The sequence below is a fragment of the Lepidochelys olivacea genome (assembly GCF_965140295.1).
Source record: "Lepidochelys olivacea isolate rLepOli2 genome assembly, chromosome: 6".
Lineage (NCBI taxonomy): Eukaryota > Metazoa > Chordata > Testudines > Cheloniidae > Lepidochelys > Lepidochelys olivacea.
Window position 1 is genome coordinate 95,896,349 of NC_140416.1, and position 24,889 is coordinate 95,921,237.

The window sequence follows — 24,889 nt, forward strand, 5'->3', positions numbered from 1 at the left end:
CAGTTCAGGTCAGTTCTTGATTGAATAAATAGAAATTAGAGATAGAAAAGACCTATTAACATCCAGCCCATCTCCTTGCAAATGCATGTTTGCTTTTATATCCTTACAGTATATGTTCTAGTGTTCTGGTTAGTCTAGTTTTAAGTTGTTCAAGCAATGTGCTTCCATCATTTCACTAGGAAAATAATAATTTGATCAAAATTTGTTTGCTTATCTTTTTAAATATTTGTAATATTTATATATTGTAGACAATATATATGGTTTCAGTCACAAAGGACAATAAAACATGTATTTAAAAACTCAGGAAAATAAATATATTTTATTGACCAAATTTATGTAAGTATTGCTAGCAAATTTGCAAGAGCAATAGTAGCTGATTCTAGATAAAATGTTCAGTTGTTAAAAAAAATCTTTTAAACTAAACTATCAGAAAAAGTAGTATTCATTCAAAATTGGGGATTTAACAAGTCTTTGTGAAGTCTAAATTATTTAACTCAGCTGAGTTTGTAAGAGTTAGTTATCCATCATTCCTTGTCGTTGAAAGGAAAAGCTGCAATAGATCATAACTCTTGGAGACAATGCCCGCAGAACATGACTGGCAGGAAACTTGTAATTTGAGTATTTTGCAGGCAGCAATCCTATCTAGGATACAGATCACAAAAGGTGCCCACTGATTGGGGCATGGAACATACTAGTTTTTCTACCAGCTTGTTTTTCAAGTGAAAGCTAGAAAAAGATTAAGGAATGCAAATATGTATCTTCAACTCTGTTGGGAAGGTTGGTGGCTGGAAAGCTATTACAGTTTTTACTCTCAGAAACTCATAATACAGTATTTTTTCTTCCTTAAAGGCATCAGCAGCATTAGAATCTCTTGCTACTGTGAGCTGATGGTGGGGACAGAGGAGGGAGGGGGACAGCTGTTGACCACACCCCCTTGGACCTAGCACTGTGGCCCCAGTGTCCTATGTTTCTCTCTGTGGCCATGATATGGAGCAGGAGCCTCCCAACTTCTGAGTGCAGGGATAAAGAGACAGAGGCAGGCTGGGTCAGTATCCCCCCTCAATCACCTCTTAGACTTTGCACAAGGTGCCATCAGTCCACAAGGTTTTTGTTGGCAGTTCCTTCCTTTTCTATAAATTTTCAAAACCTTTATCTAGTTCCCTAATTTCAGCTATTATTTCTATACTAATAGCTCCCAAATCTACCTATCTATCCCTAACCTCCAACCCTCTGACATTCTTGCATCTCCAACTTTCCTCAAACATCTCCTCCTGCGCTTGTACTTAATATATTCAAATTAAACTTCCCAACTTTCCTAACCCCTTTCCATGTCCTCCCTTCTCTACTGGTGATGATACCTATACTTTACTTTCCCAGGCTTGGAAGATTGCTGTGAAGTTTCACTCTTCTCTCTCCTTCTCTCCCATATTTGGGTTTTTCTTTAATTCATGTTAATTCTTTCTCTGTTGTATTATTTTAAAAAATTATATTGCTGTTGTCTTACTGTTTTGTACATGGCAAGCTCTCTGATAATGAACACTTTCACCTGATATTTGTAAAGTACCTTATATATTTACAACACTAATACAATAATATAATCACTAAATATGATAACGCATATTACACAAGACTGCTGTATTTTTTATTTTACTATCCAATTAAACCACAAAAGTCCCTGACAATTCATGCAATTTTTACCCATTTTACACATGTTAGTGCTGGGATATAATTCATCTTCACAAAATAACAGATATTCTTTAACAAATTTATGCTTTTTCAGGGATAAATCAATGTTTTACTGTGAGAAAAAAAAATTTTAATCACTTTTGTTCTACACTCTTTTCATAGATGTACAATTTCCATTTAGGCACAAAAGCAATCAATATCTTGCATGCAAAATAGATGTCTCTCCAGGTCCACATTAGACCCTTCAGAACTATGCCTTTGACCAAACCCCAAACATGTGTCTCATCTAGGATGTATAATGGATTATATTATTTGTTTATTGGAATATTATGAAAACATATAAATCAAACAAGATGTAAATATATTTAAAATATACAACATAAATAAAACCATTGGAAATATTACATTGTTAAAGATACAAATTATATTGCCACTAAATTCCTGTCAGAGAAATAGTCATTTAGGGTGGGATTTTCAAAAGCATCTAAATTATATAGGAACACAGATCCCATCCTTAGTTGTTTAGTCAGCTGCTTCCAAACAGCCCAGCTCCAATTATATCTGCTGAAAAAAATCAGACAACCTGTACAACTCTTTTAATCGAAAAGATCGCATGTCAATGCCTTCTTTTTTTTTTTTTTTTTTAAATAAAACAGCCTTAGTTTTCAGTTGTAAATAGTTAACTAACATTATTATTCTGGAAATAGCTACACTGACCTCTAAAATATTATCCATTTCAGATTTATTGGCTGTACATGTCTGAAAAACATTAGTTGATATTTAGTAACTTCTAGTCCTAAAAATCTCTGAAGTGAGATAGTAAAATGTTATCCAGCTTTACACCCAATTCTTTACTTTATGTGATCAAGAGTCCCTGAAGAAGAGAGGTGATTAAAAATGAAATTGAAAACAAGTTTGATAGCACAATACTATATTATTTCAGGGGTAAGAACTGCATTCACTATATGAATGGAAAGAATTGACATCTTAAAACCAGTATGATAAATGATACTGAGAGTACTTAATCAAGATTTTACTACCTGCAGATTATTCACTGGAATTATAATTAAGGTACTGTGTTTCCTTTGATATCTCCATAACCTTCTGGGCACTTGTACAGATATTTATTAGTAATTACGGATTACATATAAATAAGTTCATTCATTTCAATGCCACACCTTAAAGATGTATTATAAACTAAATATCATTAATCTACTTTCCTGTTTGCTTAGATAAAATGAATATGGCTGACTATTCTATCATCAGAATAAAAGTACCTTTCTTCTTTTAAAAAGGATAAGTATGAATGATGTCAGAGTTCTGTAAATTAGAAGACTACTTACCAGCAATTCTTGTTAGTTGTAGTAACCTTGTCTACCATCCTATCATGTTGGATTAAAGGACAGACGCATTATGGTGCCACCTACTGGAAGCAGGGATGCAAAGAGTTTTGAAACCCCATACCTGACCACACAGCTTTAGCCAGAAAATGCTCCCACCAGTTAAAAAAACTTCCACAGCCATAGAAAAGGACACAGTATACAAACCAGTGAGAGAGATGATAAACAAGCACCAGAGCAGAGAATGGAGGGATGCAGGGAGAGAGAACAGAAGACTCCGATAAACAGAATTGCTGTTAAGTAATTTTCTGTTGTTATATGCCTGTCTTCTCCAATCCTACATCAGTGGATAGAATGACAGAAATGTAGCAAGTAGTAAACCCAGGAAGCGGGGCTACCATATTGTTCTGCTAGCAGGACCCTTTGTCCAAAAGAGACCATCTGAGAAGCAGAGAGGCCTAGCTAATAGCGACATAAAAAAAGGAATAGAGACAACCACGTTGCCACATCATACACTTGGGAAATGACTGCTCCAGCAATCACTGACCAAGACGTGAAGACTTCCCTTGCCAAATGTCATCTGACAAACTCAGGACAAGGCTGCCAGTCCGGGCATAATCTGTGAGAATGCAGGCTTGGACCTACCTAACAAAAGTGACTTCAGATGCAGCCTTTCCCTTGTTACAACCCTCAAAACAGAGTAGCAGTTGTTTTGGCTTTCTAAACTCATGAGAATGAGAATTTCGTTTTTGAAATGTTCAACAAATGAAACTTCTTCTCATAGGGGCTGGGATGCAATACTGGATTTGGAGGGAGCAAGAAGAATAATGGCTGATTTTTCTTCATAGGGAATTCCATCTTGGGAACAAAGGAAGGCTGAAAAAATCTTTCTGGTAAGAACGGGCAAATATGAGAGAGAGAGAGATAGAGAGATCAACTTGTACATCTAGCTGAGATCACTGCAATAAGGAACACCATTTTAAAGAAAAGAAGTCTGCCTTAAGGCCCAAATGAGGGTTGAATCAGAGCTTGCAAGATGAGGAGCAAGTTTTACTGAAGGATCACAGGATTAATCACTGGTTTGAGATCTTACTTGAGTACCAATAGAAAAAATCCCAAAGATCCTGGAGCAAGAAAAGTAGGAAACAGGATAGCCCTCTGATGTCAAACCAGGCCAGGAAGACTTTTCAGACCTAAGAGTAAGAAAAAGAAGCACCTTTTCCACCCTCCAGACAGTGCCATGTCAGCAGAGAAACCTTCTTTTCAGAAGTGGCTCCCTTCAACTTAAATGCAGTCAGCCTAAGGTGGAAGTGGTTGCAGAGCACAGAGTCATGAAGGGACCAGGTCAACAATTACAACTGTTTCATCCTGCCTGGCTTTCCTCAGTACCTTGAGTAGCAGAGGAAGCAGCATCTCAATACAACTCTTCAACTCTATGCGAGGCATCACAAAAACGGTGAGGGACTGGGATAAGAGAACTGAATTAGAAATGACTGACAGACATCAAGATAAACCAGTCCAAGGTGAGGCACTCTTCACTCTGGAAAATGGCATCAAAAGTCCAGGGAAGCAAGGTTCCATTTTCCCAGAACAGTTTGTAATTAAGTCTGCCTAGAAGGCTGTTGTTATGGACCTCCAGATATAGTGGTTTCAAGGACAGAAGAAGGGTTCTTAGAGGCATCACTTCCAAAACTAGGGGCTGTATTGCAAGCACTTCCTTAGCAGTTGGCAGAAGCCACTGCTGTTTGATTGTTACAGCAGACAAAGATGTGGGAAATCAGGACTAGAACCTACCAAATTAGGAGAGTAAGGCAGGAGGCCCAGAGTTCTAGGAGCCTTCTACTCCACCCAGAATACCCCCCAGACCAGGATCATGGGCTGATGGTTTGCCCAGATGCACCATCCCAACCCAAGAGACACATGTCAATGGTGATAAAGAGGTAGGGGACGGATGGAGGAAAGAAAGGATTGATGGAGAAAATCACCAATTCAAAGAAGGATGAATCAGCACAGGGAAGAAAGGGAGTGCCACATGGGCCAAGGCCAAAGATTCAGTCACATCTACAGAACTAAGTCCACACAGGCTACAAAGCAAGCCTAGTATCCCATGGATGCTCCTAACTGAGGAAGGGGAGATGCTCTGATTGGCAACAGCATGTTCAGTAAGGACTGAAGCCTTTAATAGGACATGAGAGCCTTCCACAGATAGCTATTTAGGACTACACCCAGATGAACAACTTACTGGAAGGGGGTTAGGTGGAATTTGTCCCAGGGAAGTTGGCATCCAGTACCAGCAAGATTTGGAAGCTGAAAAAAGTACAAATGGCAGGGTGCTAAACACAGGAAGTGACTGTTTCTGAGGGTGAAAGGTAGAAGACTCCAATGAGCTGAAAAGATATGAATATGCAGATATGGGCTCTGAACTGCTATCAAGCAGAGATGGTCACTTGGGAAGTGACTATAGAACTGACCTGGAAGTTTCCATCCAGAATCTCTGCTGTTATTTAACAGCCATAAAACAAGGAAGGACCGGAACCCTTCATAGTTTTTGTGCATAAGAAATAACCAGGAGCAGAATTCCTAGCCAAAATTCCTCTGAGGGACAGATAGATCTATTACAACAGAGATCCTGGAGTCGCATTACCTTTCAGTGCCTCAGTCTCCCTCTCTCTTGATGGAAACAAGACATCTCTACTTCACAGTTGTGTTGTGTATCCTAACTCATTAACATTACCAAGTTCTCTTAGAACCTCAGAAAGCACAAAATATTATTATATGGACTTCCCCAAGGCTACAAAAGGATATGCCACAGATAAAAGCAGGCAGCTGTACAATGCTCTATACTTGTCCTACTTAATACTAAGGAGGAGAACTTAGGAACAATAAGATATATGACAAGTGGAACCTCATTACTGAGGCACAAGTTCAAATATTCTCCCAAGATATATATTCCACATTCTGACTGTGGAAAATACACATTGAAGGTCCCCAGCAGCCTAGAAATGAAGGATCTGGGGGATTCTGAGCAAGAAGCTGGTTCAAATATGATCTCCCTTTCAAGGGAATTATATCTATTCCCTCTGCGCAGTAATAACCTTGTAGGATCAGAACTCAGAGTTATATTTCTCATGACAAGCTGCTAAGTAGTGTGAAGAGGGATCATGGTGCTTCTAAACTGGACTTAAGTTAGAAACAAGGAGGGCAGAGACAGGCAATCTTACAGGAAGAGGTACTGTCTGTACAGAAGGGAGCTAGTATGAGAGTGTGGCTGTACAGTCTATTCTTTGTGAGGCTGGTGCAACACACAATTAGCAGAGACTGAAAGGTAACAGGTAAGGGGTCCTGATGTGTGGTGCAATAAGGGAGACCACAGACACAGAAACTAAGAGGAATGATGTAACAGCCAGGCCATTCAGAGCACCTGTGAGAAAAAGTGTGCATCCAAAGAAAATCAGTGAGAGAAAAGAGATGAATCCCAGCCAGAGACTGAGAGAAAGACCAAGTTTCTATGGAACCTATGAACTGCATAGGCTCCCGGGGCAACAGCAGAAAAATGGAAGGAAAACCTGCGACTGGGAAACAAGGGAGAGGAGATAAACCCCTCCCCAAAGATGGAGACACAAAGTTCTGGTTTCTGCACTTACAGCCTGGTAAGGGGAGGCAGAGACTGCAGAGCTGAAGGATTGGGAGTGGGGGTGCTCAACAAACACTTTTTATAAGTAGCTAGGGTCTTGGTTTTACCTCTCAACAGAAAGACCCACATACCATAAATTGCGAAGTAGTCAGTTTCACTCTCATGCTGAAAGAGCATGATCTGGGGTTTGAATTCCTGAGTGTAGTGATATGAAACTCAGGGGCTGGATCCTCCAGTCACCAGCTCAATACTTACACCAGATACAGGGAATAACCTGGAGTTTACAGCCAGCACAGATTTTCACCAAGGCTTTAACTGAAGCAGAATATGAAAGATATGAATCTGCCAGAGTGTGGCTTACCAGGGCCAGGACAGGTGGAGAAGCCTCAGGACTAGATCCCCATGGACACTGGAGAGACTGAACCAGAGAACTGCTGAACAGCTGTACATGCTGCTAAAGAGAACAGCTCAATGAGCAGGCAGGACGCTAGAGAAGTTGGTCTCCAGTGTGGAGAATGAGCAGGCCCCCTGGCATCAGACCCCTGAGAGGAGAGAATTGTGCTGTTTGCACAGGGAACAAAGGAGATGTCAGAACCATCTGGGGCTGAGGGAGTGCCAGATGGACAGGGAGAGGCTCCAAAGAGGGCTAAGGAGGCTGAAGTTGGAGCAGCAGAAATTCCTGCAGGAACAGCAGGTGAAAGAGGAAAATCCTGGGGATGGGAAGCACAAGGAGAGCAGTGGGGGGTCCAACAAGGGAGGAGAGGTGGAAGAAATACCTGCCAAAGCAAGACTTACCAGAAGTGGGATTGGCTTGAAGACCCCAGGTATAGGAGTCCCTGGGCCTTGTGGAGGCAGAGAAGAGGATGATGAACTGCATAAGCTGTGGAGCAGAGCTGCAAGCTGAGGCAGAGTCCTGATACCAGTAAGGCAGGGAGGCAGCATGATAGGCGTATGGGTGCTTCAATCAAGGAAGCCTCTTAGAGATTGAGGAGGGAAAGTCTGTGCCCTCTGGCCACCCCGTAAAACTGATATTTACAATGTCTGGTTGGATTGCCAACCCCAGTTGAGATCACCCCGCCCCCAGGGAGTGATCAGCCACAGAGCCTGGTGCCCTGCCTTCCACCCTCCCTTGGGTTTGAAGAAGAACAATCAAGTTTCTTTCCCTTCTTTGTCTCCTTTCTTCTTTTGTGTCCCTGAAAGACAGAGAAAGAGAGAATGAGAGGAAAAGGGCAGAAGAAAGGAGACAGCAGGAGCGCAGAGTTGAAGCCTCTATGTTTCCCAGTACAGAAGACAAAGAAAATTAAAGGGAGAAAGTTCTGGCTCAAGCTTATGTAGTTATGTGTGGGGTTTCAGAACTTTTTGCCTCCTTCCAGTAGGTGGCATCATAAAATGTTGTCTGTCCCTTAATCCACTGTTGTAGAATGGGAGAAGAGAGAAATGTATCACAGTTTTCAATTATAAAACAATTTGAGAAGACCATCTAGTATTTAAGTACAATATATAACTCCTTAGCCAAACAACTGATTGGCCTATTTGAATTTGTATGCTACTATACTATAGCATACAGTATGCAAAATAAATGACTTTTGGTCTCAAGAATAGTGTTAAACTTGATTAGTTTGTGCTTAACTGTCTGTCTTTCAAGATATTCAAACAATATAATTGTAAACCAATCTAAAAAAACCTTTAAATGCACTATATTGTTTCACAGCAGTGGAAGCTGAGTACAAGATAAGAGTAAAGGTATATGTACATATTTTTCATTCAAATATGTTTCAGGGTAACAATCTCGGCATTCGGAAGCAGGCATATGCCAGGCATGGTACAGAACATGGGAGTACATTTTCAAAACACTGTCCTAAGGATGCAAATCTAAAAAAACCCCACAGTTTTTCCAGGCTGATTTTTCATTTGGTGTGCAACTGTGTCACTATTTGCACATGCAATATATAGCGGACATGCATTTGCATGAGGAATATGGCTGCATGCTCAAAAACTGTGCGTACAAAAAGTGGGAGAGGCATGGGAAGCTTTTATAGGTTAATTTGCTCTTTGAACACATGTAAGGGAGTTAATACAGGAATTAAGTCCCTGTATCAAAGGGGAACAGACCCGTTCACATAGGTAATTTGTTTTATGCATGAAAATTAGTCACTGTTACCACACATCTATATTTTAGTATTCTTTGTTAAAAGAGTATAGAAATGAAATAAATGTATTTATACTATACATAGTTTAAGAACAATTAATCTCCTTTCATCCCACTTGATGTGATTTCAACATTATTGATGCTGGTATGCACATATAGTTCTGCACAATGTTACAATTTGTCTCTCCCTAGGTTTCATTTTAAAGCTATTAACAGATCAAAGTATGGTCTTTTCTGATGTGCATTTCCTTCCATATCTCCCTTCTCTACCAGTGGAAGATGCCAACAAATCTTTTAGTTTTGAGTTTAGTGGTAAACGAGGCTGAAATGCCAGTGGTGGTATCTTTGTTTCTGTGTTAAAATGTAGATATTTTAATCACATTTTTCAGAGAGTAAATGCAGCTGTATGGACAGATGAAGAAATTCACCCTTGTGCTGAATGACACCACTTCCTACATTGAAGGACTCCAGTGGTGCTGGCCCTCTGTACAGGTTGAACCACACCCAGGGAAAAATGAGCTCCAAATAGTTTATGAACTTAAAGAGATTGAAGACATTTTTTTTTGTTTACATTTATTCTGGTTGGGATTTTCAAAACCACCTAAGCAATTTAAGTGTCTAATTTCCATTAAAAGTTAATAGCACCCTGAGGTATTTTTTAAAATCTTGCCTGCTGACAATAAGCAGTCAAACTGGGCACTCATACTAAGCCTTGTATGCACAGAGACAAGTGCCAATTTTGTGTGCACAACTGTAGAATTGTTAGTTATCTAGTATTTAACATTTTTATTTTAATACTGGTTAAACAGTGGATTCAATGCTTATAAAGGGTGCTAGACTGACATGGCAAATTCAGTCTCTATGACCATTTTTTCCTTGATCTCTCTACTGAGACTGCCAAAAAATGCTAAAGGAGTGCAAGTTATGGTGTTTTGTTTTTTTATAACATAGATAGCTGCCCACTAAGAACTGTAATGAACTCCATTCCTACCTCCTCTTATTTCACACTAATTTAGTATTTTTAAAATTTCACAAATTTAATGAACATGTGGACAATTTTATTGGTAAATACATCCCTAAATATAATGTAGAATATATTGAATAGAACTATAGCTGATGCTATATATGTAATTTAAGAACTGATAAGCAGCATAATGGTATTTTGAAGGTTGCTAGGTAAAGCACAGCATCCTATTAGACTCCAAAATAACATATGGGTTTTTAATGGTAATGAGAGGTGATGGTAAAATATGGACTAGACATCTTAGCAAAATAAAAGCATTACCTGGAACCTCTTTTCAGCAGCACATAAGAAAGAGAGAATAATTACTTATACAAGTTTGGCTCTCAGCAAAATATTTGAAGGGAAGAAAGAAAATCAACTTTTTAAAGTGCTTTTTTTAAAGAGCAGAAGAGAAATTGTGTCTATAATAAGGGGTTTATTCACCTCTCCATGGGTCATACACAACCACAGATTTTTGCACAAAACTCCCACTGACTTAACTTAAAGTTCTGCACAACCAGTGGAGCGTGAATGTGATCCCGTAAGAATAACTCCCAATATAAGCAAGAAGAGGAAATGTGTGTGTACGTGGGTGTAGAGAGAAGTGAGGACCTCTGATGTATGATAAGCATTTAACAGAGTTGATAAGTACAACATCTGAATCATTCAATCTAAAAAATGACTTGACACTGGTAATTTCTCTAAATAAGGAGACAGATAGGATAGATTCAAGTCACTAATAAAAGCAGATGTAACACCTGTACAAAGTTACACAACAAAAGATATTAGATTATACTGGAATGCAATTGTCTCAGCTCACCAAACTGCAGGCATGTGGTACAGTCAATGATAAATTGTACAGTAATGTTTCCTAGTTATCCTCAGCATGCTGATAGGTTACTAATGATAAAGCCTGTTAATTTGTCAGAGAATAGGAATATGTATTTTATATGGTTGTATGATTTTTCTCAATAATGAATACATGAAACAGAACCCTACAACCAGAGTGCTTGGGTTTGCTCTGGTTACTGTTCAATAACTGCACTATGAATATGCACATTTTCCACTCTGGATAGCAACTATAATCTTTCTGCTCTGACTTGCTTTTGTTATAAGAATGTTCAAGCTGTTTGGCAAAGATGCTAGCTCAGTTATCACTCCTTGCAGATGAAATAGAAGTAAAGCAAAGAGGGTTATTAACCTGCTAAAGGAAAATAAAGTTGAAAAAATGCATTCAACTCCTTTCCATTTTCCCTCTCCTCCCAACTTAAGCCTCAGGTCAGCAAGGCTCTGGTTTTCAGAATATCTGTTTTTGCATTGTTTCTTTACAATGTGAACATTTCAGCCCCTCTCCCAATTCAATTTCTAAAAGTTCTTGAGTAGAGTTTCTAATCAACAGACTCAATGCTTCATTGTTTGTTCTGTTAGAGGGGCAAGTCACAGCTAGATCTCTATCACTAGAGTGCCAAATACATCTGGATATATTCCAGGAGCAGGTATGACCCAGCATCATTGACAGGCACTCTTCTCCTGGACTGGAATCAGGCATTCCTTTATGATTTTCCCCTGATTCTGTTGATCCAGAAGTTAATTAAGAAAGTCAGATGGGATGAAAGCAAAATGCTGTGGATAATCCTGGCCCAAGCCTGGAAGTTTTGGTTCTCAAATCCTCTGGAACTTGACACCACAGTCTACTAGATTTCTGTCTCAGGATTGGGGCAAGATTCTCCATCCAGATTAAAATTCTCCGCAGGCTGACAGCTTGGCTTCTGGACTGATAGGAGCCCAAGTCAAGAGAGTATTTTTCTGAGGTCCAAAAGATCCTATTGTAAACCAAGAAGGCTTCAACTAGACACATTTACCCAGTGTAGTGGTACAATAGTTCCAAATCTGGACAGATCAACAGGGAGTAGATTTGAGATGGTCCTCTGTCATTTTTCTCTTTGAATACTCAGTACTTCTTTATCTACCGGAGTCCACATGGCTGCCACCTCAGATTTCTACACTCATGTGTGGGTTGGCAATCTGCTCATCATACAGTAACACATTTCTGAAAATGTTTTCCAAGTATTTTCTCTGGCACATGAATCAGATGTACCACAGTATCTCAATCTTGTTTTCATAAAGTGCTGTTTGAACCTTGTCAAACTGTTCTGTGTGCCATCTGTCTGTGAAAAGGGCATTGATTATAGCCACACCATGATCCCTTATTTAGGAAGATACAAGGTTGATGCTCCCTGCACTGTGTTCAATAAGAATAAGGTGCTCCTGTATCTTCACTCCAACTTCCTGTGTAAAGTGATCTTTGATTTCCATTTCAACTGGGACAGAAACCTGTGCATTTTCACCCTCCTCTGGTCTTATGCACATCCAGGGAGATAAGGATCCATATTTGAGATGTCCAGAAGGCCTTAAGTTATTATATATATAAGCCAAAATTATCTGCAAGTTCCCCTGACTTTTGAGGCATGTAATAAGACCAGGTTCAACCCATCTTGGTTTCCAGGCTGTCCAGATGGATCAGATTAGGTATACAACACTGTTATGACATGACAGATATTCAGCCACATGGAGATATCAGAGGACACTCAACTAAGTCTAAGGCAGCTTCTATGACATGTCTTTGCACTGTATCCATCACTGAAATACTCAGGGCTGTTGCTGGAACTCTATTTTTTCATCATCATTCCTTCAACTTGGTTTTGACATGTCAATCCCAATTTGAGAGAACAATCTTGTCATCATCTTTAACTAATACACCTCAAACCCACAGTGCTAGGATCAGCCTACCTTGCACAGTGAAGTATCTGTTGCCTCAGTTTCCCCCTTCTTGGGCTCATCAATAAATGCATATGAACTCATGCTCCAAGTAACACCCCCTTTTTGGAGTCTAATTTATTAACATCACATAACAGTTCAATGTCAAATCATATCTTCCAGACCTCTTCCCCAGGCTGTATGGTTCCTTCTCAAATCCAGCTCTTTTCCTGATGAGGCTTCGTCTCTTGCTCCCTGGCAAGTGTCTTCTGTCTCACTTATGCAGACGCCTTTCCTATATCTTTTCTTTGACCCTGAGTCTCTTCTCTGTCAGAACGTGCTTCTTCCACCTCTGGGCTGCCACCATATTACCCTTGGTAACTTGATTCTGCTGCAGGTCAGAGCCTTGAAACCAGGCATGGGAACATGCTTGTGCACCCAAAGCACTATGTTACACCCATCTCCTTTAAGGTCTCTATATCTTGATAATTTCCCAAGAGTAGGGATCCATATGAGCAATTCACAAAGAAAAAACAGTTACATACTATAACAACCCTCAGATGATTGCCCATGTGGAACCATACTTCCCATCTATCTTCTGGAGTTCTTTGGAGCCTCTAAAGAGATTCCTGAATTAGTAGAAGGAGTTGAATAGTGATTGGGGCCCCTCCACCTTTTATAACATCAAAACTCTATGCAAGAGAGAGAGGGAGGAAGAAGTAGCATTAATGGAACTGATTTTTAGATAATTCCAAGCTCATGGGCGGGAGCCATGCATCTCCTAACAGGGTACTCTCTCTATGGGAAAGCTTAGAGAACCACAGTTACGACAGTAAGTAATTTTTCTTTTCCTTCCCAAGGTATTTCCCTATTTTCACATCAAAAAATGGTTATCTACCTCTCGTAACTGTTGTTCTTCAAGATGTGTTGCTCATGTCCATTCCAAGTAGGTGTGTACATGCTGTATGCACAGTTGCTAGAAGGTTTTTCCCCTACTGGTACCCATTGGGACGGATCAGGTGCCCCTTGGAGTTGCATCTTTATGGCACCCCATAAAAGGCCCTGCTGACCTGCCGCCTCTTCATAGAATCATAGAATATCAGGGTTGGAAGGGACCTCAGGAGGTCATCTAGTCCAACCTCCTGCTCAAAGCAGGACCAAGACCCAATTTTTGCCCCAGATCCCAAATGACCCCCTCAAGGATTGAACTCACAACCCTGGGTTTAGCAGGCCAATGCTCAAACCACTGAGCTATCCCTCCCCCCTCTTCAGTTCCTTCTTGCCGGTTCACTCCGACAGAGGGGTAGGAGGTTGGGTCTTGGAATGGACATGAGCAATACATCTCGAAGAACAATTATTATGAGAGGTAGGTAAGAGGAGGTTACTCACCCTGTGGAGTAACTGATGTTCTTTGAGAGGAGTGTCCCTGTGAGTGCTCCACTTCAGGTCAAGGTGCGTCCCAGCACCTTCGATTGGAGATTTCTATAGCAGTACCCCTACAGGCTGCGCATGTGCAGTGCCTGCCTCACAAGCTATCTGTGTTTGAATAGCAGGTGCACAGCCCGGGCTCCTCAGTTCCTTCTCTACAACAGAGTGCGTTCCAGAATCCGAAGTAGAGGGGAGGAGGGTGGGTAGTAGAGCACCCACAGGGACATTCATCTAGAAGAACGTCAGTTACTGCACAGGGTGAGTAACCTCCTCTTCTTTGAGAGGGATGTCCCTGGGGGTGCTCTACTTCAGGTGACTGAAAAGCAGTATGGTTCTAGACTATTCTCAGTGGTGGAAGAGGACAGGACAAGGAGTAATGGTCTCAAGTTGCAGTGGGGGAGGTTTAGATTGGATATTAGGAAAAACTTTTTCACTAGGAGGGAGGTGAACAACTGGAATGCGTTGCCTAGGGAGGTGGTGGAATCTCCTTCCTTAGAAGTTTTAAGGTCAGGCTTGACAAAGCCTTGGCTGGGATGATTTAATTGGGTATGGGTCCTGCTTTTGAGCAGGGGGTTGGACTAGATGACCTCCTGAGGTCCCTTCCAACCCTGATATTCTATGATTCTATCCCTTAGGATGGTTGGGACTTCGGATCAGAAAGAAGGCTGCTGACAAGACAGCTCTACCCATCTTGGTGTCAGATGCTGCAGCGTGCATGACAATGTAATGATTGACGAAGGTGAGGTTCGATGCCCTGGTAGCTGCCTTGTATATGTCAGAAACCGGAACATTACGGAGAAGGGCAATGGAAGTGGAGACAGCTCTAGTAGAGTGTGTCCTAATTGATGTAGGGGGTTGTATTTGCTTCAGTTGGTAACAGAGACGTATGCAGTCTGCAATCCATTTGGAGAGTCTCTGGGTAGAGATAGCTTTTCCCCTGTGATCCCTGAGTGGTAGAGACAAAAAGTTTGGGGGTTTTCCTAAACGGTTTTGTTCTATCCAGGTAAAAGGATAGTGCTCTGCACACATAAAGAGTGTGCATTGCTGTTTCAAAAGCATTAGCATGAGGTTTTGGGGAAAATGTTGGTAGGTGTATTGGCTCATTGAGGTGACAGGAAAAGTGTATCTTAGGCAGTAACTTTGGGTGTGTGCAGAGTGTGACCTTATCATGGAAGAACATGGCATACAGAGGTTCCGCCGTAAGTGCTCCCATTTCTCCTACTCATCTGGCAGATGTGATTGCTATCAGGAGACGGTCTTCATGGATAGGTGGAGAAGGGAGCAGGTAGCCATTGGCTCAAAGGGTTTATCCATCAGGGCCTTGAGGACTAGGTGGAGGGTCCAGGGCACAGCAGGAAGTTTTATGTCTGGATATAATGTTTGGATGCCCTTCAGGAACCTTTTGGTTACTGGATGGGCAAAGACCGTAGTGTTGTCGATCTTATGGTGAAATGTGGTGATTGCTGCGAGGTGGACCTATAGGCAACTCATGGAGAGACTTGATGTTTTAATGTCTAGCAGGTAATCCAGTATCAGTGGGAGTGGGGTGGAAACTGGGGAGATCTGTTTGGCAGTACACCAAGATGTGACCCTCTTCCATTTATGTAGGTAAGTAGTGCGCGTTGGGCGTGTCCTGCTGTGTAGTAGGACTGTCCGCACTTGTTCAGAACATGTTAACTCCTCATTAGAGAACCATTGATTAACCAGGCCCTCAGGTGGAGTCGTCGTACGGCGGGGTGAAATAGCTGGTCCCTGCGTTGAGATAGGAGGTTGCTGATGGGGGGGAAGGGGAATCTGTGGCTTGACCAAAATCCACATGAGGAAGAGATACCATGGTTGTCTGGGCCACGATGGGGCTATTAGAATGATGTTGGATTTGTCTGTTCTTATCTTTTGTATTATTCTGTTCAGCAGAGGTATTGGTGGAAACGCATACATGAGAAAGTCAGTCCATGGGAGCATGAAGGCGTCTCCTCGAGAGTGTTTTCCCAGGCTGGCTCTGGAGCTGAAAGTTGTTTATTGCCATGGCAAATAGATCCAGTTGGGGATATCTTCACATCTGGAAAATGGTGGATAGAACAGCGTCGTTGAGTTCCCACTCGTGCTGTATGGGGAAGGATCAACTGAGCTCATCTGCGGTGGTGTTCTGAGAACCGGGCAGGTATGAGGCGGAGATATGGATATTGTGTTGAAGGCACCAGTTCCATAGTTTTACCGCCTCTATGCAGAGGAATGGGACCAGGCTCCACACTGTCTGTTCACATAAAACATGCATGTGATGTTGTCGGTCATGATCCGAATTCTGCAGTTTTGGATAATGGGAAGGAAATGGAGGCAGGCATTGCATATGGCTCTGAGCTCTAGTAGATTTATGTGAAGCTTGGTTTCCGTAGAGGACCAGAGGCCCTGAGTGGTGAGGTGGCCCACGTGTGCTCCCTATCTTGTGAGGGATGGTCAGTGAAAGGGGTTCTTGTCAGAAGGGAATCCCGGCACAGAGGTTGACAGGAGAGGTCCACCACAGGAGTGAATCCTTGACTTTCGGAGGCATAGTTAGCAATTTGTTTAATCTGTGGATATTTGGTTTGTATACTGTGCCTAGCCACCTCTGAAGGCATTGCATGTACAGGTGGCCATTTGGGACCACGAATGTGGAAGCGGCCATGTGTCCTAACAGCTGCAGGGAATCTCGGACTGTAACGTGCAGGCTGGCATGTATCTGTATAATGAGGGTGTCCATTGTGTGGAATCTGTCCTGGGGAAGAGAGGCAAGACCTGTGGTGGAATTGAGGTGTGACCCGAAGAAGTCTATTTTTTGGGTAGGTCGTAAGGTAGATTTGTTTCTGTTTATTTTGCAGACCCAGGGTGTAGAAGCAGTGCACGGTTGAAGAAGTTGCTCGGATCGCCTCCAAGTAAGTGGGGGACTTAAGGAGACAATCGTCCAGGTAAGGAAAAATTAGGACCCCTTTCTTTCTGAGACGTGCTATTACGACTGCTAGTACTTTTGAGAAGACATGTGGGGCGGTGGAAAGGCCAAAGGGCAGGACCCTATATTGATAGTGTTTCACTCCCATGGCAAATCTCAGAAAATGTCGATGGGCAGGGTGGATAGTGACATGGAAATATGCGTCTTGGAGGTCGAGGGTTGAAAACCAATCTCCCTGCTGCAGCATCGGAATTATTGTTGGCAAAGTAACCATCTGGAATTTCTGTTTCTTGACAAACTTGTTTAGACATCGAAGGTCGAGCATAGGGCACCATCCACCGTTTTTCTTTTCTATCAAGAAGTAGTGGGAGTAAAACCCGTTCCCTCTGTGTTGAGCTGGTACCCGCTCTATCGCTCCTAGTTGTATGAGGTGTTGTACCTCTTAACGGAGCAAATGTTCATGAGAGGGGACCCTGAAGAGGGACGGGGTGGGAGGGTGGGTGGAGGGGGACGGAGAGGAAGGAGATGGCATAACCCAATCTGAGTTTCCAGGACCCATCTGTCCATAGTGATGGCTTCCCAATTGGCAAGGAACGGGCATAGATGGTGTCCAAAAAAATGGATGGTTGAAATAGGCGCTGAAAAGGGTGGGAGGTTTTCTATACCCTCGACCAAGGCTTCAAATTTGTTCGTTTGAGTTAGGAGGGTGGGTTGCCATCTTTTGTGGAGGTCGACATTGTTGGGTTCTGGGTCTATGGCGCTGTTGTTGCTGCGTATCATATTGTCTGAAATGTTGATTTTGCACAAAAGCATGGTAGCATGGCCGTTGGTATGGCTGATACTTGTACTGCCTCTTTTTTGTGGCAGGTGGCGGAATGCCTAAAGATCTCAGTGTGGCACGTGATTTTTTCATGGAATGGAGGACCTCATTGGTCGTAGAGGCGAAGAACTTGTCCCCATCGAAGGGGAGATCTTCGACAGTGCCCTGTATCTCCTTGGGAAAGGAGGAAGTAGTAAACCATGAGGCATGCCGTATGACAATGGCCGTGGCTGTGGATCTGGTGGCTGCATCTGCAGCATTGAGGGTGGTCTAAAAAGCTGTGTAGGAGATCAATTGGCCCTTGGACACCACCGCTTTGAATTGTCGTCATTTGTCTTCCAACACATCATCAATAAATTGCATTACTTTAGCATAACTTGTGTGGTCATATTTTGCAAAGAGCGCCACATAATTCTCTACTCGAAATTACAAAGTGGAAAATGAATACACTTTGTGCTCAAAGGAGTCCAGTCTCTTGTTCTCCTTGTCAGATGGGGTAAATCGGAAAGGCTGGTGCTTATTTTTCTGGTTGGCCACCTTGACCACCAGCAAACTGGGTGATGGGTGAGTAAATAGAAACACAGAACCCTTCGACGGGACAAAATACTTGCGGTCCAGTCTCTTGCTAGTGGCGATTATCGTGGCCGGGGTCTGCCAGATATTTTTAGCTGATTCCATGATGGCCCCATTAATTGGTAAGGCTATTTTGGATCAGGTGGTAGCTTGTAATATGTCAGTGAGTTCGTGGTGGGTTTCTGGTACCTCCTCCAGGGTAATCTTGAGCTCATTGGCTATTCTTTTAAATAATTCCTGAAAGTGAATGAACTCATAAGTAGTGGGAGGTGGTGGGGGCCTCCTATGGTGGTATCACTTTAGGATGGGGAGCGATGTCCCGTGCAGGTGGAGAGGCTACTTCAGGTCTTATCTGCTTATCAGTGTAAGAAAGCATTGGGGAGGGCCTGACAGCTTTTCTACAGGTGGCACGGTGAACATCCGACTGTGTTGTGGTGTAGTTCCATGGACCCCAGTGTGGCCATTGCCCAGGAAAAGGCGTAGGTGGTCCCATCCAGGCATAGGTGGCACTAAGATAGGAGGATCGTGGTTTAGTGCATCTCCCACTTGTAGGTAATCGAACCTGGGAGGAATACTGTGAGGAAAATATGTGGTTATTGTCCTCTTTCGCCTCCTCCTCTCCACTTGAGAGGCTTGGAGCAGTAGGGGAGTAATGCAGATAGGGTGCTGAAGATCCCGGTGATATATCGGTGCCGAGTAGTGGAGATTGAGGGGCACGTGACATTCTTAAGACCCCTGGAAGTAAAAACTGAGGTGATGCAGTGACTCCAGGTGCCGAATGATAAGGCAGGAGAGAGTGAGGGTTGAATGAAGTGGAGACGGTGCTGCTGCCGTTGGTGCAGGCAGGGTCTGAGGAGGCATCTGCTGCACTGAAGGTTGCACTGGGGGTGCATATTGTGCCTCAGGAGTAGGTGCCCCAGATGTGGGCACTGTTGGGCAGGCAGGTGACAAGAGGCAGCTTGGTGCCGGGAACGTTGGCTGCAGTGGGTGAGAAAGCGGCGCTGCAAGATCAAACGGTGGTGCTGCGGTCTCTGCTTGTGCTCTCGGCACTGTGACAGTTCTCGGCACTGTGCTGTCAAAGATTGCCGAGGGAGAGAGCTGTAGGAGGCGGGCAGCTGAAAACCCTGAGCCTCAGCTCCAGGAAGCTGAGCAGCCAACTCACAGTTGGTGCCTGAGGAGTTAAAAGTGCTGAGCCATGGAGTAGGAGTACTTGTGGCACCTTAGAGACTAACCAATTTATTAGAGCATAAGCTTTCGTGAGCTACAGCTCACTTCCTCAGATGCATATCGTGGAAACTGCAGCAGGCTTTATATATACACTGGTGAGGGGGAAGTCATTTGAGACTTCATTGCTGAGGAGCAGCCCTTGTAGGTAGGAAGGAGGGGGAGGAAGTTGAGGGGGAGGAAGTTAGCTGTTTCTTTGTTTTACCTTTCTCCCTTAAGGGTTTTAAAGAGCTTTGCTAGCCAGGGTCAGACACGGGTCTGAGTGAGTTTTCTAAGAGGAGCAGTTTCAGTCTTAGCTCCCTGTCCTTGCAGGTTCGCGCTTTGAGTTTATTACATTGGATGCATTTTTGGGGTACATGAGACTCCCCTGAATAGCGTACACACTGTGAATGACCATCCGAGATGGGGATGGCCTCACTGCAGGAGGCACATCTCTTGAAGCCAGGGGAGCCAGGCATCTCCGTAGACTACTTTTTTTTTTTTAAAAATAACTCTAATAACTAAACTATTTTTCTTAAATAGTAACTCTATGACTAAACTATCTAAATTAAACTGAGAAACAGAACTATCTATGACTAAATCTGAGAGGGCTGCTGAACTCCGTCTCTAGCAGGGGACGGTAGAGAAGGAACTGAGGAGAGGAGCCTGGGCCATGCACGTGCTATTCAAACACTGACAGCTCATGAGGCAGGCACTGCACATGCACAACCCGCAGGGGTACTGCTGTTGAAATCTCCAATCGAAGGCGCTGGGATGCACCTTGACCTGAAGTGGAGCACCACAGACACATCTGTCAAAGAAGAACTGTTTTTTCTTCTTTGAGTGCTTGCTCATGTCAATTCCAAGAATGTGACTCCCAAGCTGTACCTTGGAGGTGGGGTCATAGTTCATGGATTAGTTGATTGAAGCACCGCTCTGCTGAATCATCCCTGGCATGCTGGGTAATGGCAAAGTGAGAAGTAAAGGTGGGGACTGATGATCATCTCACCACCCTGCATGTCTCCTGGATCAGGACCTGGGCCAGAAATGTCATTGAGGAGGCCTGTGCTGTTGTAGAGTGTACCTCCAGTGCAGGGGCAGGTATCTTTGCTAAATCATAACATGCCCAGATATGGGATGAGGTCCACAATGAGATACTTTGGGAAGACACTGGGGGGGCCCTTCACCCTGTCTGCTACTGTGACAAACAGCTGGTTTGATTTTTGAAATGGCTTCATCCATTTGATATAAAACCAGTGCCCCGCAAATGTCCACAGAGTGGAGTCTTTGCTTCCAACTGTTAGCGTGTGGCTTAGGGTAGAAGACTGGGAGAAAACTATCCTGATTGCCATGAAACAGAGACAACCTTTGGAAGAAAGGCTGAGCGAGGCCAAAGCTTCACCTTACCCTTATAAAAGATGGTATACGGGAGTTCGGATGTTAGGGCCTTGAGCTCAGACACCTTCCTAGCTGAGATTATTGCCATCAGAAATGCCACCTTCCGTGACAGAGTAATAAGCATGTTGCTAGGGACTCGAAGGAGGCCTCCATTAGCCTTGAAAGAACCAGATTAAGGTCCCAGGCAGGGATCGGTTGCTGAACTTGAGCGTATAACCTGTCAAGTCCTTTAAGAAAACCCGCAACCATCAGGTCAGCAAAGACTGATTGGTCTGTCACTCCTGGATGGAAAGCCAAAATGGCAGCCAGGTGAACTTTTATTGATGACACTGACAGGCCTTGCTGCTTTAAGTGTAGGAGACAGTCAAAGATGAAGGGTCTTGATGACTGCATCAGGGAGGTATACTGTGGAGCACACATGAAAAAAAATTAGTAGGTACTTAGCACCCACTGGCAGCCAGCTTACCCTCTCCCCCCCGCCCACCGGCAGCCCTGCCGATCAACTCCTCCCCCTCCCTCCCAGCCCCTCCTGCCCACCTCAATCAGCTGCTTCGTGGCATGCAGGAAACTCTAGGAGGAAGGGGGAGGAGTGGGACAGGGCACGGCATGCTCAGGGGAGGAGGCAGAACTGGATGGGAAGAGGTGGGGACTTGGGAGAAGAGATCTTTCATCAGCTCACAGCAGTAGCGAATGCAGGCCGTGATCCAGGATGAGATTCGCTGAGCAGACACTGGGTAACCTTTCATCCTGTCTGCCACTGCCACAAACAACTGTGTCCATTTGCGGAATGGCTTGGTTCTATCTATGTAGAATGCCAGCTTTCTCCTGACGTCCAAGGTGTGAAGTCTGCACTCCTCATCTGACGCATGAGGCTTCGGACAGAAGACTGGTAAGCATATGTCCTGGTCAATATGAAACTGGGAGACGACCTTGAGAAGAAACGTCAGGTGCAGGTGCAGCTGGACCTTGTCCCTGAAGAAGACCGTATAGGGCAGATCCAAGGTGAGTGCCCTAATCTCAGACACCCTGCAGGCCAAGGTTATAGCGACCAGGAAGGAAACCTTCCAGGAGAGCAGCAGGAGGGAGCAGATAGCCAAAGGCTCAAAGGGGGATCCCATGAGCCTGGACAGCAGGAGGTTCAAATCCCAGGAAGGGACAGGATCCTGGATGTGTGGCTAGAGGCGCTCCAGACTCTTTAAAAATCTCACCGTCATAAGATGGGCAAAGAGAGACCTGCCCTGGAGCATGGAATACAACACTGAGATGGCTGCCAGGTGGACCTTGATGGAAGAGAGGGACAACCCTTGAAGCTTGAGATGCAGCAAGTAGTCCAAGACATCCTGCAGAGAGGCCTGCTTGGTCTGAAGGTGCCCCTCCAAAGCCCAGAATGCGAACCATCTTCACTTTGCTAGGTAGGTTGCCCTGGTTGAGGGTTTTCTGCTGCCCAGCAAAACCTGCTGAACATGGGCCGAGCACGCCTGTTCTTCCGTGCTCAGTCATGCAGGAGCCAAGCCGTCAGATGCAGTGCCACCAGGTTCAGATGCAGCAGGTTGCTGTGGGTTCTGCGACAGCAGGTCCAGGTGAAGAGGCAGGGGAAGAGGGGCAGCTGCCAAAAGGTCCAACAGCATGCCGAACCAGTGCTGATGGGGCCATGCGGGGGCCATAAGGATAATTCTTGCTCTGTCCTGCTTGACTTTCACCAGGACCCTGTGGATTAATGGCACCAATGGAAAGGCATACGTGAGCGCCCCCAACAAAGGGATGAGGAAGGCGGGTCCGAAAGGGAACCTCTGTCCAGACCTTGGATGGAACAGAATTCGTGGAACTTCCTGTTCTGTCTAGATGCAAACAGATCCACCTGGGGAGTTTCCCACCTTTGGAAGATTATGTCAACCACCTCCAGATGGAGAAACCATTCATGGTGAGACGAGAAGGTCCTGCTGAGGCAATCTGCCAGGACGTTCCTGGAGCCCAGTAGGTGGGCCGCGACCAGATGAATGGCATAGCGCACACAAAAGTCCCAAAGGCTGAGCGTCTCCTGACAAAGGGTCGAGGATTTGGCACCTCCCTGCCTGTTTATGTAATACATCACGGCTGTATTACCCATAAGGACCTGCACTACGTTGCATCTCACATGCGGCAAGAACGCCTGGCAGGCCAGGTGGACTGCCCTGAGCTGCCTCACATTGATATGGAGGCCTGCATCTCTTGTGAAAGTCCAGCTGTTTGAAGCCAGGAGCTACGTCTCATCACCACCATGGACGCTATCACCCTGGCTTTCGAGTCTACTGCATCCCAGGCCATTGGGAGTGCACACTGGGCCGTTGTGGTACCCTCCTACACCAGAGCGTCAAACTCTTGAGCCACTGGCCAAGGAAGGGACTCTGAACTTATGGAGGGAGTCCCATAAGTTAAAGGTATAACGGCCCAAGAGGGCCTGATTTTTCACCACCCGAAACTGTAAACTGGTGGTAGAATAAATTTTTCTTCCAAATAAGTCCAGTCGTTTGGCCTCTTTGTTGTTTGGGGTTGAACTGCAGTGCCCCTGCTTCTCTTTTTCATTGGCTGCTGAGACCATCAGCGAGCCAGGGGGAGGGTGGGTAAGAGATATTCAAAACTTTTGGCTGGGACAAAGTACTTCTTTTCATCCCATTTTGAGGTGGGAGGGATGAAGAAGAATGTTTGCCAGATGGCCTTGGCAATTTTGAGAACCCCGTCATGCACCGGTAGTGCAACACGGGTTGGGATAGAAGCCAACAGGACACTGAATAAAGTGCCTGTCTGCTCGGCCATCTCCTCCACCTCGAGGCCCAAGTTCTCGGCCACCCACCAGAGCAAGGCCTGGTGGTCCTTAAAATCATCAGGCAGGCTGGCTGTGGAGGGTCCTGCAACCACCTCGCCCGGGGATGAAGATGATGATTCTCCCACCTGAGGGGGGCTCTGGTCCTCCTCTTCTGCCAGGGAGGGTGGCTTAGGGGAGGGCACAGCCTCTTGAGTCTTGGCTTCCGGGCATGTCTCCGGTACCAGGCTCAGTGCTCTGAAGCAGCAGCTGATGAAGGGGGCATAGCCATAACTGGAACTCCCCACGCATGCCAACAAGGCTAATGCATGGGCAATTCACCCGGCTGCCACTGTCCCGGCACCATCAATGCTGGCTCGGTAGCCCATTCTTGCTGCTGAGGTCTAGGCGATGGGCTGAAGCAACCCTCGGTTCCAGAGGAACCCCCTTCTGGAGACCACGGATCGGCTGTAGATGCCTGAGTCTGCCTTGAGACTACCGATAACCGTGACCGGTGCCCTGCATGGAGGGACTGGTACCTACTGCGTGGAGACCAGGGTCGGTGACGGGGGACCAGAGGCAGGTAGCATCAGTGATCGGGATCAGCAACAAGACAATGATCTGCTGGATGGCGGTCAGTGCTGGTAGAAGGGGGACTGGCGCCTTCCACTCAGCGAACCGCATCAGGACGATGGTGATCATGACTGTGATGCCGGCAACTGATGGCGAGTATCTGCTGACCTGGATGGAGGCTCCAGCGTCCATCAGCACGGAGGTGGAGAGCATGTCATCACCTCAGGGGATCTGTGGTGCTCCACTGCTCCCTGGGAAGCCTTTTCAGCTGGCTTGCCTTCTTGGGGAGCTTTTGCTGAAGCTTGTGGCACCTGCTGTGCTAGCAGCACGGGCAGAGGCCTGTGTTCCTTCGACGCCTGGGGCACATGTGTTGGCGTCGGTGCTTTCAAGGAAGACAGTCCAGTACTGCTCGCAGCAGTTGGAGGAGGGCTTTTTACTGGGCTAACGGCCCCAACTGGTGAAGGCCGACTATGGGGATCCGGGATAAGTGGACGGCCCAAGGCAGTTCTTTTGCCCACTGCCACCTGGTTTTTCCTCACCAGCACTGGGGAGCTGTGTTTTTGCACCTTTTTTTTTTTGGTACCAGTTTTAGGGAGTGGTGCTGGGTGGAGCCTGATGCTGGG

At 44.8% G+C, this 24,889-nt stretch overlaps 1 protein-coding gene and 1 long non-coding RNA gene across 2 annotated transcripts in view; one reads left to right on the forward strand and one right to left on the reverse strand.

Moving 5' to 3' along the window:
* LOC311522872 overlaps positions 1-18,061 on the forward strand; it is a 33,669-nt gene extending 15,608 nt beyond the window's left edge. The window contains exons 2-3 of the long non-coding RNA XR_014712199.1: positions 16,853-16,939; positions 17,788-18,061. This is a non-coding gene — a long non-coding RNA (uncharacterized lncRNA). The remainder of the gene's footprint in view (positions 1-16,852; positions 16,940-17,787) is intronic.
* The window catches only part of EML5 (EMAP like 5), a 288,831-nt gene that overhangs the window by 37,976 nt on the left and 225,966 nt on the right, over positions 1-24,889 (reverse strand). The gene's annotated exons all lie outside the window — the stretch shown is intronic.